The 15,136-nt window shown below is 41.7% G+C and overlaps 1 protein-coding gene across 4 annotated transcripts in view; it reads left to right on the plus strand.

The window, feature by feature from the left end:
* SPSB4 (splA/ryanodine receptor domain and SOCS box containing 4) overlaps window positions 1-15,136 on the plus strand; it is a 161,421-nt gene that overhangs the window by 130,742 nt on the left and 15,543 nt on the right. The gene's annotated exons all lie outside the window — the stretch shown is intronic.

Genomic DNA, 15,136 nt, shown 5'->3' on the forward strand with positions numbered 1-15,136 from the left:
GTATGTATGCATATGTACACCCTCTCAATACTGATATTGTAAAGCTTTAACTGAGGAAGGGCATGAGCAGAAAAATCCCACAGTACCCCCGGGGGAGACTCTAGGTTTTCAGAAAAGTCTTCCCAGCCCTGGTGCAGCTCACATGGAAGCAGTGCTTATTAGTAAGAGAGCTGTGGCTTTCTCAGTCATCTAAAAATGATGTATGTCATAGTCGTGTCAAAGAAGAGATTAAAAATTCCTTTCCTGTTTTCCTTCTCTCCCCACTATCTCTGCTTCTCTTTCTTATCTGTTTTGGTGTGTGTCTGTGTAACAAAGATATATTTACAATTTTTGAGGGACAGAGAGGTTTGGGTTTTTTTAATTAGTCAGGGTTAAAAACTTCTTTAATGCATTAGAAATCACCATTTTAATCTATGTTTACTGCAGCGTTTCCTGGAAGCTGGGAGGAGAAAAAGACAAGAGGAACAGGAGTTACCTGTTAGATGGTTACAGCCTGTAGTACTCAACTGGCTCTTGAGATGACCAGGCATTTATTCATGCTTCAACTTCTTTCTGTTTAAAATACAAGAGACAATTTTTGAAAATTCTTTTAGTTCCAGCTTTGTTGTTGTTCAAGTATCATCTTTCAAGCTCAAGCAAGCATGATAAATCCATTGGCAGAGGCTTATATGGGCCTGCAGTGCAGCATCAGCAGCACACTGAGCCCTGGGCCCGGGCCAGGTGCTTGGCCAACCCAGATAAGTTGATAAGTCTTGATAACCCAATGGACAGTGGGTCAGCTTTCTGTATTTGTCAAGGTATTAAATACATTTATGGTGGAAAATGTAATTACAGTATTTTTAGGCATGCAGTACATGCTACCAGTTGTATCGATTTTCTTTCCTTCTCATTGAAGGTTTTCTGTTATTATTCCTTTCAGAAGTTCTGACGAACTTCGATGTTTCCATAACTTGGGATAGTTATGGAAATATTTGTTAGTTTATCAAGATAAAACATGTATCACAGTGATTCCTAGTTGAGGAAATGGAGTGTCCCTTACACAGAACAGAGCCCTTCAGGAGCCATCTGTGTATCCTGTGCTGCCCAGTGTGGGAACACCTGGCTTTGACAGAGAGGGCATCTCTTGTTGGACAGAGCAAGGTAAATTGGTGGATGCATCTCCTGAGCATGAGAAGTGACAGAAAGATAAGGCCACATTTCAAAGAGGTTTTTTTAAGGCCAGTCTGGCTGTTTGCCTGCAGAGGAGCAGCCTTTGTCAGCCAGCATGTACTGCCATGGAACACGGTGCTGTCCTTCCGCTGACTTACAGCAGCAGATCAAACCCCGTCGTGTCTGTAACAGCTGAAGCTCCATTTTCCACCTCACTTCCCAGTCTGGCAGCATCTGGTGAGCATCTGCATGCTTTGGGTTGGAGCCACAATGAGGCTTTTGTTACATGAAGTATTTTGGGAGAGGAGGAGGCTGTGTGAAAGTTTGTTTGGGGGGTGGTGGCTCATCCCTGTGGCCTGTTTCCCTCCCTTTGGTTGGTGCTGCTGATGCAGTGATGTGTTGCCTGGTAAGGAAACTTGAGCAGCTTTTTCACAACAGAAATTAAACCTTGTAGAGGAAATAATTGTCTGGAGCTGTTTGTGGTCTCCTTAATGAGTGGGAACTGGGATTTGGGTAAACTATAGAAATAGGGCTGATGAAGTGGAACTCTCCCTGCCTCTCATCTCTCATAGCTTATGATTCAACTATGGCTTTTGCATTCAGTTATTTCATTTGGTCTCCTACTGCAGCCAGGGTTGGAGACACATGATGATTAAATTATTTAGTAGTAATAGGACTGAAGCACTCACATATAAATTTACAGGAATATTAAAAAAGTCAAATGCTATTCCAGGTGGGAAATAACATGTTGAGTAGATGATTCATAATAACGTGAGCTCTTAAAACTTTCTCAGAATTGGGGGAGGGAAGGCAGTTTGGAAAAACAGACTCTAAATGTCAAGTTTATTGCTTATTGTTGTTCATATTTATATATTATTGATAATAATGTATCCCAAAGCTATGCTATGCAACCAAGTTATTTTCTTCCAGTTAAGCAAAAGGGTTTAGTATCTGTATCAAGAAGCAGGGCCCAAAGGAAACTATTAAAAGTCAATGTTCGTGTTTGTTCACATCCTGTTTCTTAATTACAGAGGTGGCCCAAAGCTATTTGGGTGGGCAAGTTGAGTGGGTTTTTATGTTGTTGGTTCTTCCCAGATCTTTCAGCAGAAATGCCTTATGACTGAGAGTGAGGACTCCTGTCTCTGGATTGCCAGAGAGCCTTTCTACTGGTCACACTCCTGTCCCCCATCCTCCCTCAGTGTCCCCATACTCACTATGGGAGTGGGCACAGTCCCTGACCACCCAATCTCTTCCTAGTCCAGCGCTTAAGTTACAGATTTCTTTCTTCATGCAGACCAAAACTTACTCTACTTTAATTCAGCTTTTAAGCAATCAATAAGATTTCTACATGTAAATGCTTTTAAGAAAAGTCAGAACAGACAAATACTGGTTTTACAGTGAAGGCTGAGCAAATTCTACCAAAAGTTAAGGAGGTATGATGGGTGATAACCCTGCTTAATGCATTCATTTCCTATTTGTGGAATGTTAGTAGATGTTGTGTTTTTAAGGAGTGACTGGGCAGCCCGGGTGAGGACTGTTCTGTTTGATCCTGGGATTGCACTGTGCCATCACACAGGACCTGGGGGAGGAAAGGAGAGACAGCTCCTTCCTAGAAAGCAGCCCCATGTGCTCAGCCAAGGGGGTGGAAGGTGGCTGGAGACACAAGCCCAGAGTGACCTCCAGCTCAGCGGGACTTGGGGGCTGCCAGGAGGAGGAGGAAGCTGATGCACAGCCAAGGTCTGTGTCTGTGAGGCAATGGAAGAAACAGCTTCTCTGTGGATGTGCTGGGGGAATTTGTTCCAATCCAGAAAACAACCCAGTTGATTAGCAAAAGGCAAGACAGAAAGACAGGACCTCAACTTGAATTGTTTTACCTGTGGGAGTCAAATCTCATTATTGAATGTTATCTTGTTGTAGCTTGTTCTGATGAAATGAGGCAGTTTTCCCCATACATTTAGAGAATAATAGAAACATTTTATTTGAAAATACTTTATTTTTATAGTCGTAGTTAAACTTTGATTATGGGAGATCTGTCTGGAACAGCCAAGCACATTGCTCTTCTCTGTTCCCATCTCTGGAGCTGGGAGGGTCTCTCTCCTCGTTTGCCCTGCCTGCAGAGGAGCTGTCAACAGCAAAGAAAAGGATTCAGTGGGGGAAAGTACAGCAAAATCTCTTGTTAACAGTGAAACTACAAATACCTCTGCCATGAGATTCTGGAGATTAAAGCTGTGCCAGGGCTGGTGGCTGGATGTGTTGTGCCTGCTGTGCAGGACAGTGTGTGGGGCTGGAGCTGTGGGCAACTTCTAAGCACCTGGGCAGCCTTCAGGGCAGAAGGAGAAGGGAGCTGTTACAGATAGAAAGATGAACAAGCAAAAAGGTTTGGACAGGCTCAGTGAGCATTAAATATTTTCCTCACAGCAAGAGCTTGGGCTCACACTTTGTGCTTTCGAAGGAGTTTTTAAAAATCACTTGGAGTTTATTTGCAGAGCACAGTAAATACTGTCATTGACTTACAAAATAATCGATAACTGGGATGACTTTTTTTTCCACAACAGTTTGACCTTCTCTGGGGTACCTGGGTTGTACCAGTGCCCCCAGAAAACAGAGAGGGTTCTCTTGCGTTTGAACTGTGTGGAAGGGATGGGGAGGATGGAGGGGACAGAGCTCTCCCATCTCACTTGGCTGGCAGCACCACCCCCAGCGTGGTGTGGTGGTTCTCATGGCTGCAGGATCAGGCCTTGTGGAGGGCAGGAGGTGGCAGGTGTGCACTGTGGTGGCTTCAGCATGGAGTAGGAAAGGGACAGTGGGTTGGAGAACCAGCTCCTTTGCAGTGCTCTTCATTGCTGGGCACAGTTTAACATGCAGTCCTGCATTTCTGGCTTGAGAGCTTTGCTGTCAGATACCCACATACAGACAGGCATGGCTGGAATGGAGAAGGACGAGCCTAAGGCTGCACTGAAAAGGAGATTTGGACAGTGGAGGAGGGGCATGCATAGCCAAAGCAGAAAATGGGGGAAGGAGGAAAGAATCAATAGTTCATTAGATTTGTAGAGTAGAAGAAAGAGAAAAGGGATCGATAGTTCATCTGCTCCCGAGGCTCTGCTTGTGAGATGTGGTTGGTTAACACAAAGGTATTTCAGTGGAATCATTGTTCATATTCCATGTTGTAACTAGTTGTAACTAGTGCACAGCATGTAACAGCTCATATCAGCATATGTTAAAAGAATAAAGGAGATGTAGAAATTAAAGGTAGCCCACTTGTAAAACCTGGTTTAAAGGAGGGCACCCCCTTGAAGAGAACTTGTTGACAAATGTGAAATAATTCTTTGAGGTTCTCCAGCCTTCATTCACCACCACTGTCTGTGGCACGAACACCACTGATCAAAATCCTGCAGTTTTCAATTGGGATTTCAGTGAATGTGAGTTTTGTCTGCAAGATTTGGCATTGTGGTTTTAATAGTTTACAGCCCAAGTAAAAAGTAAATACTGTATTGTAACAGACGGATTTCAGACACTGGTGTGAAATTTTCTACAAAATGAGCTCACTTATTTAACACATATGGACTAGAAGTAATGCAGTCATGCAGTTTCCATGATTATACTGTAGAGAAATAATAGCTTCTGTACTATAAGGGTGTATTTTTAGAAAGAAGGTGGCAAACATTCAATATTAGTTTGGACTGGCACTTCACAGTGGATGTAAGTGGTTTAAATGTAAAGGGCTGTTTTTAGTACGAAGCAGCTATTTTTGTGGTTTTATTAATTTCAAGGATTGTGTATTGGCCAGCATGAAATGCTGATGGTCTCATTAGAGCCCATGAAAGCAACTGTATAATAGCCACGTGCTCTGACATCCTCTAGTAACACAAGAATTCTTTCTTGCATTTAGGAATATCAGTTGGCTTAAATATTCCTCCATGTTCCCTTGCTGTGTCTGGGGCAGTACAGTCAAGTTCTCCTGCTAGCTCTGCAACAGAAGTTCCTGCTGTGTCCGTGAGAACTGGAAGCAGTCCCTCTGCCTCCATGTGAGAGATGCAGCAGTTAGCTATCTTTTGCTTTCAGAGAAAATAACGCAGCTCTGCTTTTTAATGGCTACAAATCATGGGAGCTTCAGATTCTGAGTTCCCTGTAGCCCTCTTAGCTGAGTGTACTCCTGTCTTCCATGCATGAATAATGCATGACCTCACTGGCTTTAGTAAGATACAGTTAATTCTCTTGGCCTTTAAGGGTTTTTTCTCCCCCTGTTATTACTTAGCTGCCATCCTGTTTGAAGGGGATGAATTAACCGCAAGACTACAAATGCTGGTGAATTTAGCAGACAATAACATTATATGGATAAAGCAGCTCCAGAGTTCAAATTCTTCAGCAGAGATCTGTCTCTCTAGGCTTACTAAATGTCCCTCTTGTGCCGAGGACATAGTTGGTCTACCAGTATTTAGATAACTTTATCTACAGAGCTTTATTAGATACATGAAAGCCCCTGGGCATTGCTGTGTGGGCGAGGGGAGCACCCAGCACAGAGGTCAGGTCAGGGCAGGGCCTGGGAGCTGCAAACTACAGGGCTGGAGACACGTCAGGCAGGATCTGCAGCTCGTCCCACCTGTTCTCTCACTCAGGCCTGACCTTGCCGTGAGCATGGCACAGAGGTGCCAGCAGAGTGCCCACTGCAGTCCTTTCTGTATGTTTGATACTACTTCTGAAGGTCAGAAGACTACTGAAACACAGATGCACCCTTCACAGGATGGCTAGGGAATAGAAACCTGCCTTTCTGTATTTGTTTACCCAGATGGAATATCCTTTTGAAAGTCTTACTTAAAGCTTAAATCTCTTTTTCTCCGGTTTACCCAGCACAGCTGCGGAGAGATTTTTGGCGTGGTCTGTTCATTTTAGCAACATGTTCTCTCGATGTTGAGTAGGTAAGGCAAAACTTGAGAATGGCAGGGATTGACGGAGCACCTGCTAAAACAGACTGCTCTTTATAATCTGTAATTCAAATGTTTATTTTAAAAGGAAATACTTTGGTTGGCAGGCTATGAAGTGTGTGATGATAGCTGAGTAAGCCTAAGCCTATCTGGGTAGCAGGAGGTGACACGTTGTGCTTTTTTCTTAAGGCACAATTTTTCATCCAGTTAACTTGATGTGCTGACCCCCGTAAAGAATAACTGACCCCTAACAAAATGATTTTTGATTCATGACGAGCTGTAACTGGAGTGGAGAATCAGGAACATTAAAAGGCTTTTGTAGTATCTAGTGACATTTATATACAGTCCCAAAATAGTTGAGAATAGGTGAAATTTATTGGTGTAACATATTAACAGCTCGATGCTGGGTCTTAGTTTTTGTTCATTATATACTGTATCACATCAATTTGTGTTATTACTGTGGTGGGCTGGATTCCCTGCTGGTGTGCAGCAGCACTGCTTTGGCTTGATCACAGTGTTACAGCAAAAGCTTAGGTGCAAAGCTAAGGCGTTTGTGCCATGGAATCAGACCCTCCTGGTGGCATCCAATCAGCCTGAATAGATTTCAGTAAATTGTTCTACCTGCATCACTGCTACCTTCTCTTCCACTGCCATTACCTCCAAGATTACCACCACGTTTCCATTGCCTCCATGATCAAACCACTCATTTCCACTGTTCACTCCCAAGGTGAGAAAAGTATTTATTATCTGTTTCTCTCTCAGAATAATAGATTCATCCAGGCATTTGTATGTTTTTCTATATATATACATACATGCATGTATATATTTCAGTTATAGTTATCAAAATAATGCAGTATATAATTAAGTCTCTCTGTTATATTCATCACTATACTGCTAAAAGCCTGTAAATGCCAAGCACCAGCAAATTCAACAGTTCACAGCTGGTTTATTTCTTGGATATCTGGCTCACTGGTTAAGCATTGCCATGGATAAAATGAGAAAGAGAGGCTACTTACATTATTTCACAGTACAGGAGAAAGAAACATTTCAGAAAGACAATAGGTGGTGATAAAAGCAGTAATTTAGGCTGACGAAATTGTGTGTTATTTGCTATGCTTAACTTAATTGATATTTTCTTATAAAAGAAAAGTGGTATTGTAAGATAAGATTTTAAATCCACAGGTGCATGTTTTATGCAGTATTTATCTGGTTTAAATTTTTGCAAGTTCTAACAATTGTTTAATTGTGGTGCATAAATTACTTACGTGTCTTGTTCTTCTCCCTGACTATGTTTCACTGAATTTTGTAAGGACTAATTACTGTCATCCCCAGTAGAGTTGCTCTTTTACATCAGTAATCATTCACAACTTACTAGATGCCTGCAGCTACAAATCAGTCATTTACAGCAACCCTGGGAAGTGCTTTGTAATTTATTTTTCACATTATACAGCCCATCTGGTAATGGAAGAAGCTAATAGTTCTGACCATATTATCAACTTGAAATCAAGCCATTTCTGAAGTGTTGTAATTACCAGTTACCTCAGCCAGTGAGATGACTCTGAGTGTGCACAAGTGCCACTGTGTGTGCATAGAGGACAGGACCTTTTGCCTCTTTGCGTTTTTTTGATGCCTAAAAGACTTCCAGGAGGACAGAAATGGCAGTTTGAGCTCTGATGTGAAGACAGATAACACATACAAAATTTAAACCAAAGGCCACAGATTTGTTTAACCGACCAGGCAATTTCTGAAGGGATTTAAAAGTTCCCAAGAAAAACTTTGAGACCCACTTTCTTTGAACTATCCCTCTGTCTGGAACAGGGTAGTGACAAGCTTTAATTTGGGAAGTAGTTGCTCATCCATAAGCTTAAGAGCCAGCGGAAGGGGTCATGGATCTGACTTCCAGGAGCAGGAGTCAGATCTGGCCAGGAAGAGGAGCCACCTCTCCGGTCAGCCCCTTATCACCTGCCCAACTCTGCCTGGAGCGTGCCTGGGGCTGTGAACCAACAGAACCACCACGTGGAACCTGTTTGAAAGGCATATTTTGCATTGGTCCATGGTAATAGTGGGGACACTTTACAGCAGGAATCAATTTAAAAAATAAAAATAAAGAATGAATGAAAAAGGTGTGGATTTTTTAGGTTAATCAACCATCTTTTCAACAACAGTTTAGTTTAAATGGCCTTTGAACAGAAGCCAAACAGAAGTTTACTGCAGAAATGCAGAGTAACTTTCCCGTAGGTCAGACAATATTTCTCTTTAGCTGTATATTTGATGTTTCATTTTCCAGTGCCTGTTTGAGTAATAAGAGCATAGAAAAGAAAAATCTTTACTTATCCCTTTTCCAGTTTGCCCAGTCTATTTCTAGGACTGTTTGCTACTCTAATACTTGTGACAAGGGAAAGAAACTTAGACTGCTCTAAGATAAGGCTCAATCAGTTAATGAAATAATTATATTGCATTATATTGCATTATTTACAGCAGCAAGATAGTTAAATCAATGACATTTTGTTTTGTTTTATTTTAAGGCTTTTGTTCATCTGCCTGAAGACTTAGTTGTTCTGGACCAAACAGTTTTAGCATCTTTGCCCCCACCACACATCCCCTATTCCTATTGTGCAAGTACCAAATTATAAAAGTCCTGTACTCTGGCTCAGGAGGTTATTCCACAGCTCATATCTGGTATTCATCTTGGACCACCTTTGTTTCCAAAGTTGTTTGCTTTCCTGAGCAGTTGTTCTTTGTGCTGAGAACTGCCACATTTGATTTTTGTCTGTCCCATCATCTCCTCATTACTGCTTTCATTTTAACAAGTTCTATGGTGAGTTCTTTTAATCTCTCCTCATGAGCTAAATTTAGTCAATCTTAAATCAGGATTAAATTGTTGAATTATTGCAGAAAAGTGCTGGAACACTAGAACTGTACTAATGTAATGCATTCATTTATCATATACTACAATTTAATGGTTCTGCACTAGGAAACTGGATTAGGGATTTCATTTTACACCAAATTTGAGAAACTGAAAGCTGTTTTTTCTATTGTTATGAAGTGGAAGGAACTGGGAATATGGCTGAGCTTTGCCTTGGACTCACGCTCCATAATTCATTGCTGAGAGACACTTTGTGTGTCCATCCCCTTGACATGTTTTGCTGCCTGGTTTCAGAACAAGCCATCTGTTATGCTCTCAGTATATTTCACAGTCACTTTTATTCAAATATGCTGAAAGCTGCTTAAGGAACAGATTTTTTTTCAAACACTTAAGTCTGACTAAGTGCAATGAGTGATGTCTAGCTTTGCTCCTCAAGACTGAATGGTTTAATAATGGAATTAGGCCGGGCACATCGAAACCCAGAGCGCTTCGATGTCATTCCTGCCTTCATGAACAGCCACTGTGATTCTTTCCAGCTTGTCATGATAAACCAAACTAAGACTACAGTATTCCTCTTAAGAGAAATGGATTTGACAGGCGTTTTTGCTGCTAAGTTAACATTAGGAGTTTTGTCCGCAGTACCCAGGCTAGCTCTTGGTGCTGCCAAGTAGGTAACCTGGTTTCTGGGCTTAGTTGCAGGAATGCTGGCACTTAGGTGAGCCCTTTTCTTTGAATTTACTTCAGAAGAAAGCTCCAAAGGCATTCCTTTTGTTTGTTTGTTTGTTTGTTTTTTAAGTTTGGTTTGGTGGTTGTGCTTCAAAGGCAGGGATGCTGATGGAGTAGTGGAGCTGTTGGCAAGTAATTCAGGCCATGGTTGCCACTGGGTTGTGGAATACTGTCTCAATATTTTACCCTTTATGAGCAGTGACTGAGTGTAAGTGAAGGTGAAACTTTAATTTAGATTAGAGAATCTTGCAGTGAGTCAAGGTGTGGTGGCTTATGGTTGCTGTTCCCAGCTTTCCTGTACTGCCCTGAAGTAGGATGGGCAGGCAGGACACGTGTGTTGCTGCAGGAGGAGGGGAGCACAGTGTTACTGGGGTTCACACCCCAGGACATTCCTGAAGCCCTTGCTCCCTCCCTCTGTGCAGGATGAGGCAGTTTCCCAGTTTGTTCACTGCGGGCATGTCTCTTCTGTCCCAGTAATGTGTGTTGTGTGTTACCCAAGGGAATGGCCCAGGTGAAGCACAATAAATGCTGTAGCTCCTCAAGAGGCAATCAGATGTTTCAGTTCATTTGTGCAGCTCAGATATTATAGCATCTCTTCTGGATTCTTGAAAAATACACAAGTATTTAGGTCTCTATCACTCACTTTTATTGGTAACAAGAAAGAAATAAGCCTGTGATTTAATGCACTAAGTGCTTCCCTCCCTGTTCTTCCCAAGTGGCACAGCTCGCTTGTTTTCAGAACTCCTTTCCTTGGTATTGTTTTTAACTGAGCAAACTTCATTTCACAGAGGAGGCACTGCAGGTGCTTGTTCTGTTAATACCTTTAGAGATTTTCTCTACTGTGTGAAAACTGCTGTAATGGAAGCCAGCCTGGCAGAAAGGTCACCTCCTGTTAATGACTTGCTTTTTACTTTCCTTTCTCAGTGATAGCAATAGGAGAACCTAAAAGTCTTTGGAAATTGGTCTTTCACTTATGTGCTCTGGGAAGGAAATGTTGTTTTTCCCAGTGGGGAAGGCAGATCATGGTGATGTTGCTGACAGGACAGAGGTCCACTCTGTGTGCCTCCTCCTAATGATAAATTATAATGGAGAAGAGATAGTCAGATCACAGCACAAGAGGTGTTTTAATCTTTACACCTCATATTTTGTTTTTTAACACAATTTTTATTTCACAAGACCCTTTTTAATGAAATCTTTCTTTTAATGAAATCTTTCTTTCTTTTAATGAAATCTTTCTTTCTTTTAATGAAATCTTTCTTTCTTTTAATGAAATCTTTCTTTCTTTTAATGAAATCTTTTCATTCTTTTAATGAAATCTGTACTTTCCATTTTAAGGGGTTTGTGGTTTGGTGTTTTTATTGTGTTGGTGTTGTGCATTGGTTTGTTTGTTGGTTGGTTTTTTGGTTTTATTTTGTTTGAGGTTTTTTTTTTTTTCCAGCAAGTTCACACTGTGGCACAGCAATGCAGTATAAAACAGATTCCAGCAGGAGACAATCCTAGTTCCTTCTTGACATAGGCAGGGCAGAGTCACCTTGGCACAGGCCTGAGGGCTTGCCTATGTCAAGCAGAAGCCAGTGCTTGACTGGAGTGGCTCCTTGGGGGTGTGTGTTGGTGACAGATCCACCAAGGTCCTTAATGTGGTTCCGTGAGGGTGTTTGCTTCTGGATTGGGCTGTGGACTATTTGAGTTTATTGTGGTAGCAGGTACTTCATGGCCTTTATTCACACAGGAGGATTTCTCAGCTATTCAGGCCCCCATTATGCACAGTCAGGACTTGGCAGGATTGCCTGCCAGGTTTCATCATATCTCATGTCCAGCACATTCCAAACAAACATTACAAGACAAACATTGCACCCAGCTCAGCCTCTTGAGCTGGATCTTCGCTGCTTCAGCAGTTGAAACAGAGGGTGTAGACAGGAGCCTGCATCTAAATGTTCTCTTACAAAAGGCTTTTGAGACACAGCAAAAGGATGTAACACTCCCCTAAATTCCCAAGCAGAAGGCCCCCCCGGGATGTGTCAGGTCTAAATGCAGAAGTGGCTCAATGCTGCAGTGCAGTGTGATGAACCAGCTCCTCTCCCTGCATGTGCAGCAGAGCAAACTCGATGGCAGGAACCCGAGTGGTCTGGCCAACCTTGTGTAGGAAATGTGTCAGAGCTGGGAGTGAGTCCTCTGTGACTGCCATGCTTTCACATGTGCTGGGGTTTGGTATTCACAAAGTCTCCAGATTCCCAAAAAACACTGTGGTGGTTACAGTGTTGAAATAATGATTTTTTTAGTGTTTTGTAGGTTCTGGCTAGTCAACCCCAATGTGTATTTCCACCAAATGTTGACAAGCTAAGAGTGATGCAAGATGATAATTTCTTTCTCTGATGTTATTAGTTATATGTATAGTTTTAAGTTGATGACTGTATTTTTTTTCTCCCTATGGATGTGACTTATATCTTCAGTGCTATTTCATTGTACACCTGAACCCCAAAGTTAGACACATGAAAATTTGCTGACATGCAAATAAAGTGATCACTGGCCTTGAATGAATGTGGCCCACTCTGTCCCGTGCCTTTCATGTTGTTTTCCTAATTTCTGCCACTACTTACAGAAAATAAAAATGTGCCTGAGACACGTAAATCATCCTTTATGGTAAAGAAAACCAGTCCATCAATTGATGCTAGGGGAAAAAGCATTAATCTTCTGGTTGTTGGAGTGTCTGCTGGTTTAGGAGCTCTGCTCCCAGGATCATGTCCTGTCAAAGTGCTCAGCTGCAGCGGAAACTTCCATGAGTAATGCACAGTCTGTTGTACTTAAGTTATTCCTGCCTTTCCTCAACATCTTTCTATAAATACTTTGAGGGCATTTTAATACCTTATTCTTAGCCTACAATGACCTTCCTGGAATAAAAGATGTGATTAGGAGATCGGCCCATGAGTGTACATTCCTTCATTAACAAAATCGGAGGATGTATGTGTAGGAGAAGCTCTTGCAGGCAGAAAATGTACCTGCTGTCGTGGACCAGGGCTGCAGCACTTTGAAAGGTGCTGCCTGTTGCCTGACCACAGGTCAGATGCTCTTACTCAAATTCAAAAAAATATTTGGTGGTTATTTGACAAACCATTTTGGAGCCAAGTGAACTAATCTTTCCATAGTGTTTTGATGCATTCCCCAAAGTTTTCTTGAACCTTTGCAGTATTTGTTCTGTTTTGGATGTAGCAGTTTTATGTAATACGGGGTAGTTTAACTTCCTCTTAACATGGCTATTAATCCATGCAACATATAATTAATATTGAAAAAGCAATATATAATTTGTTTATGCAGATAGACCACACTATTTTATTTTAAAGAGTCTAGTAAAACCCGATGGTTTACTACTTAATAACATAACTTAAACATTCAGAGTCCATGGTATTTCCCCAGAGTGATTTATAATACAGCAACTAATGGAAAGCTTAAGAAAAGGGAGGAGGGTTTGGATGGGAACACTTAAAATTTCTTGGCAGATGCTTACTACTAGGGAAGTTTTTTCTCTTTCCTTCTGGGAGTGAGAGATTTCAAGGAGGAAATGGCAGCTCTGGGTTCCTGAGAGTGTTTTCTGAAGGCAGGCTTAGAGAGCAGCCTCATTTACATTGCAGACCACATCTCTGGGAAAAATGTAGCATGGGCTCCTCACCTGCCCAGGCTGGCTGGTGCTTTTGGGAATGGAGCCACAGCTGTCTGACACAGGCACTGCTGCCTGGCTGGGGCTCCCTGTGCTGCTTGAGCAGTAATAAACAGGCTTTATTTATCTTGATGGAGAGAATGGAGTCACATAGGTGCAACTAGAAATGTAAATTCTAGTTTCTGAAACCCGAGGGTAAAGGCTTGCAAAAGATTTAAGCTGTTCTGGCATTGCAGGAGCAGTGCTACTTTTTTCTTATCAGATGAACTTCAGGGTTGTGAAGTGATATTTTAAGTTCTCACGATGGTAGATGCAGAGAGTCATCATATTTATTACATTTAAAAAAACCCAAACAAATGAATTTCCAGCATCGTGAATTGTTTATGACACTTAGGGGAATAATTATTATTTGAATTTCAGATAACAGTTCTTAGTTTTACCTTCTTCTGAGCAGAGCTTCTCAAAAGCCTGGCTTACTGCTGGGGTAGGTAGAGCTTTACTGAGGCTTTGCAGGGTTCAGACCATACTTGTGTTATGTCTGCAGAACACAACTTGCACAGGGGGATCCTAAAAAGACTTCAGAGGCTTCAGAGAGCTGCTAGTTCGCTCACTTCTTGTATTCTGTGTTGTTCTTTCAACTCCCCTGCTTCATGGGCTGTAGATTATTTTGTGCATATGAATATAACTAATTCCAATGTCGATACTAAAGTTTTAGTGATAGATTGGAAATTCATTATGGATGTGTTTCACCTCTATGGCAATGGGTTTAGCTGTACAGGAGCAATGTTTTGTGCCCCCTGTTGTAATACTTGTATGTCTAGTGGACCATATCGCCCAGGAGGTGTGTTTTGGGAAAACAGGAATGCCAAAGCATGGCAGGTGTCATCATGTCTACCTGTCAACCAAAAATAACTTTGGCATTCCCCTCTCTATGTGCTGAGGTTTCCCTTCATTTCCTCTGAAGTTTAGTGTTGGCCTGGCTAGGCAATGGAAAAGAAATGCCAAAAAAGCAGAACTTTGGGTCTGAAATGGGTTTTTAGGAACAAGACAGGCAGTAGCTATTTGAAAGAAAAGCACTGAAATGCCATTGTCTGAGGATCACCAAGTCTTGCGAACTTAAGGAAGACAGAAATGCATGTAGGCTTGCTTGGAAATCCTTTTTCTCTAAGTGTTTTGTTAGTACTGATAAATCCTCTCCTGTCCCTCTCCCTTCCCTCTCTGGTGCATTTGTCCTAAGAGGAACCACAAGTCCTGGAATTCTGGTGGGAAGTGGCATGGTTTAGCTCAGGGAAGAACTGCATCCCTGCTGCCACGAGCATGGCAACACCTGGAATGAGGCAAAAGTCCATGCAGAGTAGTGTTGTAGTGTGAGCAACTGGAAATACCTGGGTATTGTGAAGGAAATAAATATTTTTACAAGTTAGATGAATAGTTTTTAGGCGCATTATTTGCACAAACAAAATTCCTGGGCAAGCATTTAAAAAAGACAGGAGGAGGGTGGAACAACTTTGGTCTGTTAGTGTTTTTGTTTTGTGATTAACAGGCAACTCAAACTTTTGAGCTTTCTAGATTTTTAGGGGCTTTTTAGTCCATGTGCTATTATTTGGGAACATGTATTCATTTCCCTGACTCCTTGAAAATGGTTTTCTGTTAACAACATTCTGTAACCAGGCTGTCTCCATAAAGTGCTTCCCAAAAGCAAGAGGGATTTCATTCAGATATTCTAAACAACCTCAAAGGAAATTGTGTTTTGTGAGACATCCATGTTTGAATGGACCAAGCTGAGCCTACCTTTCATCAAAATTGGGCAAGTCCCATAAG

This window comes from Manacus candei, unplaced genomic scaffold (genome assembly GCF_025592945.1).
Source record: "Manacus candei isolate 608988 ecotype Guabito, Panama unplaced genomic scaffold, ASM2559294v1 h1tg000015l, whole genome shotgun sequence".
NCBI classification, from domain to species: Eukaryota; Metazoa; Chordata; class Aves; order Passeriformes; family Pipridae; genus Manacus; species Manacus candei.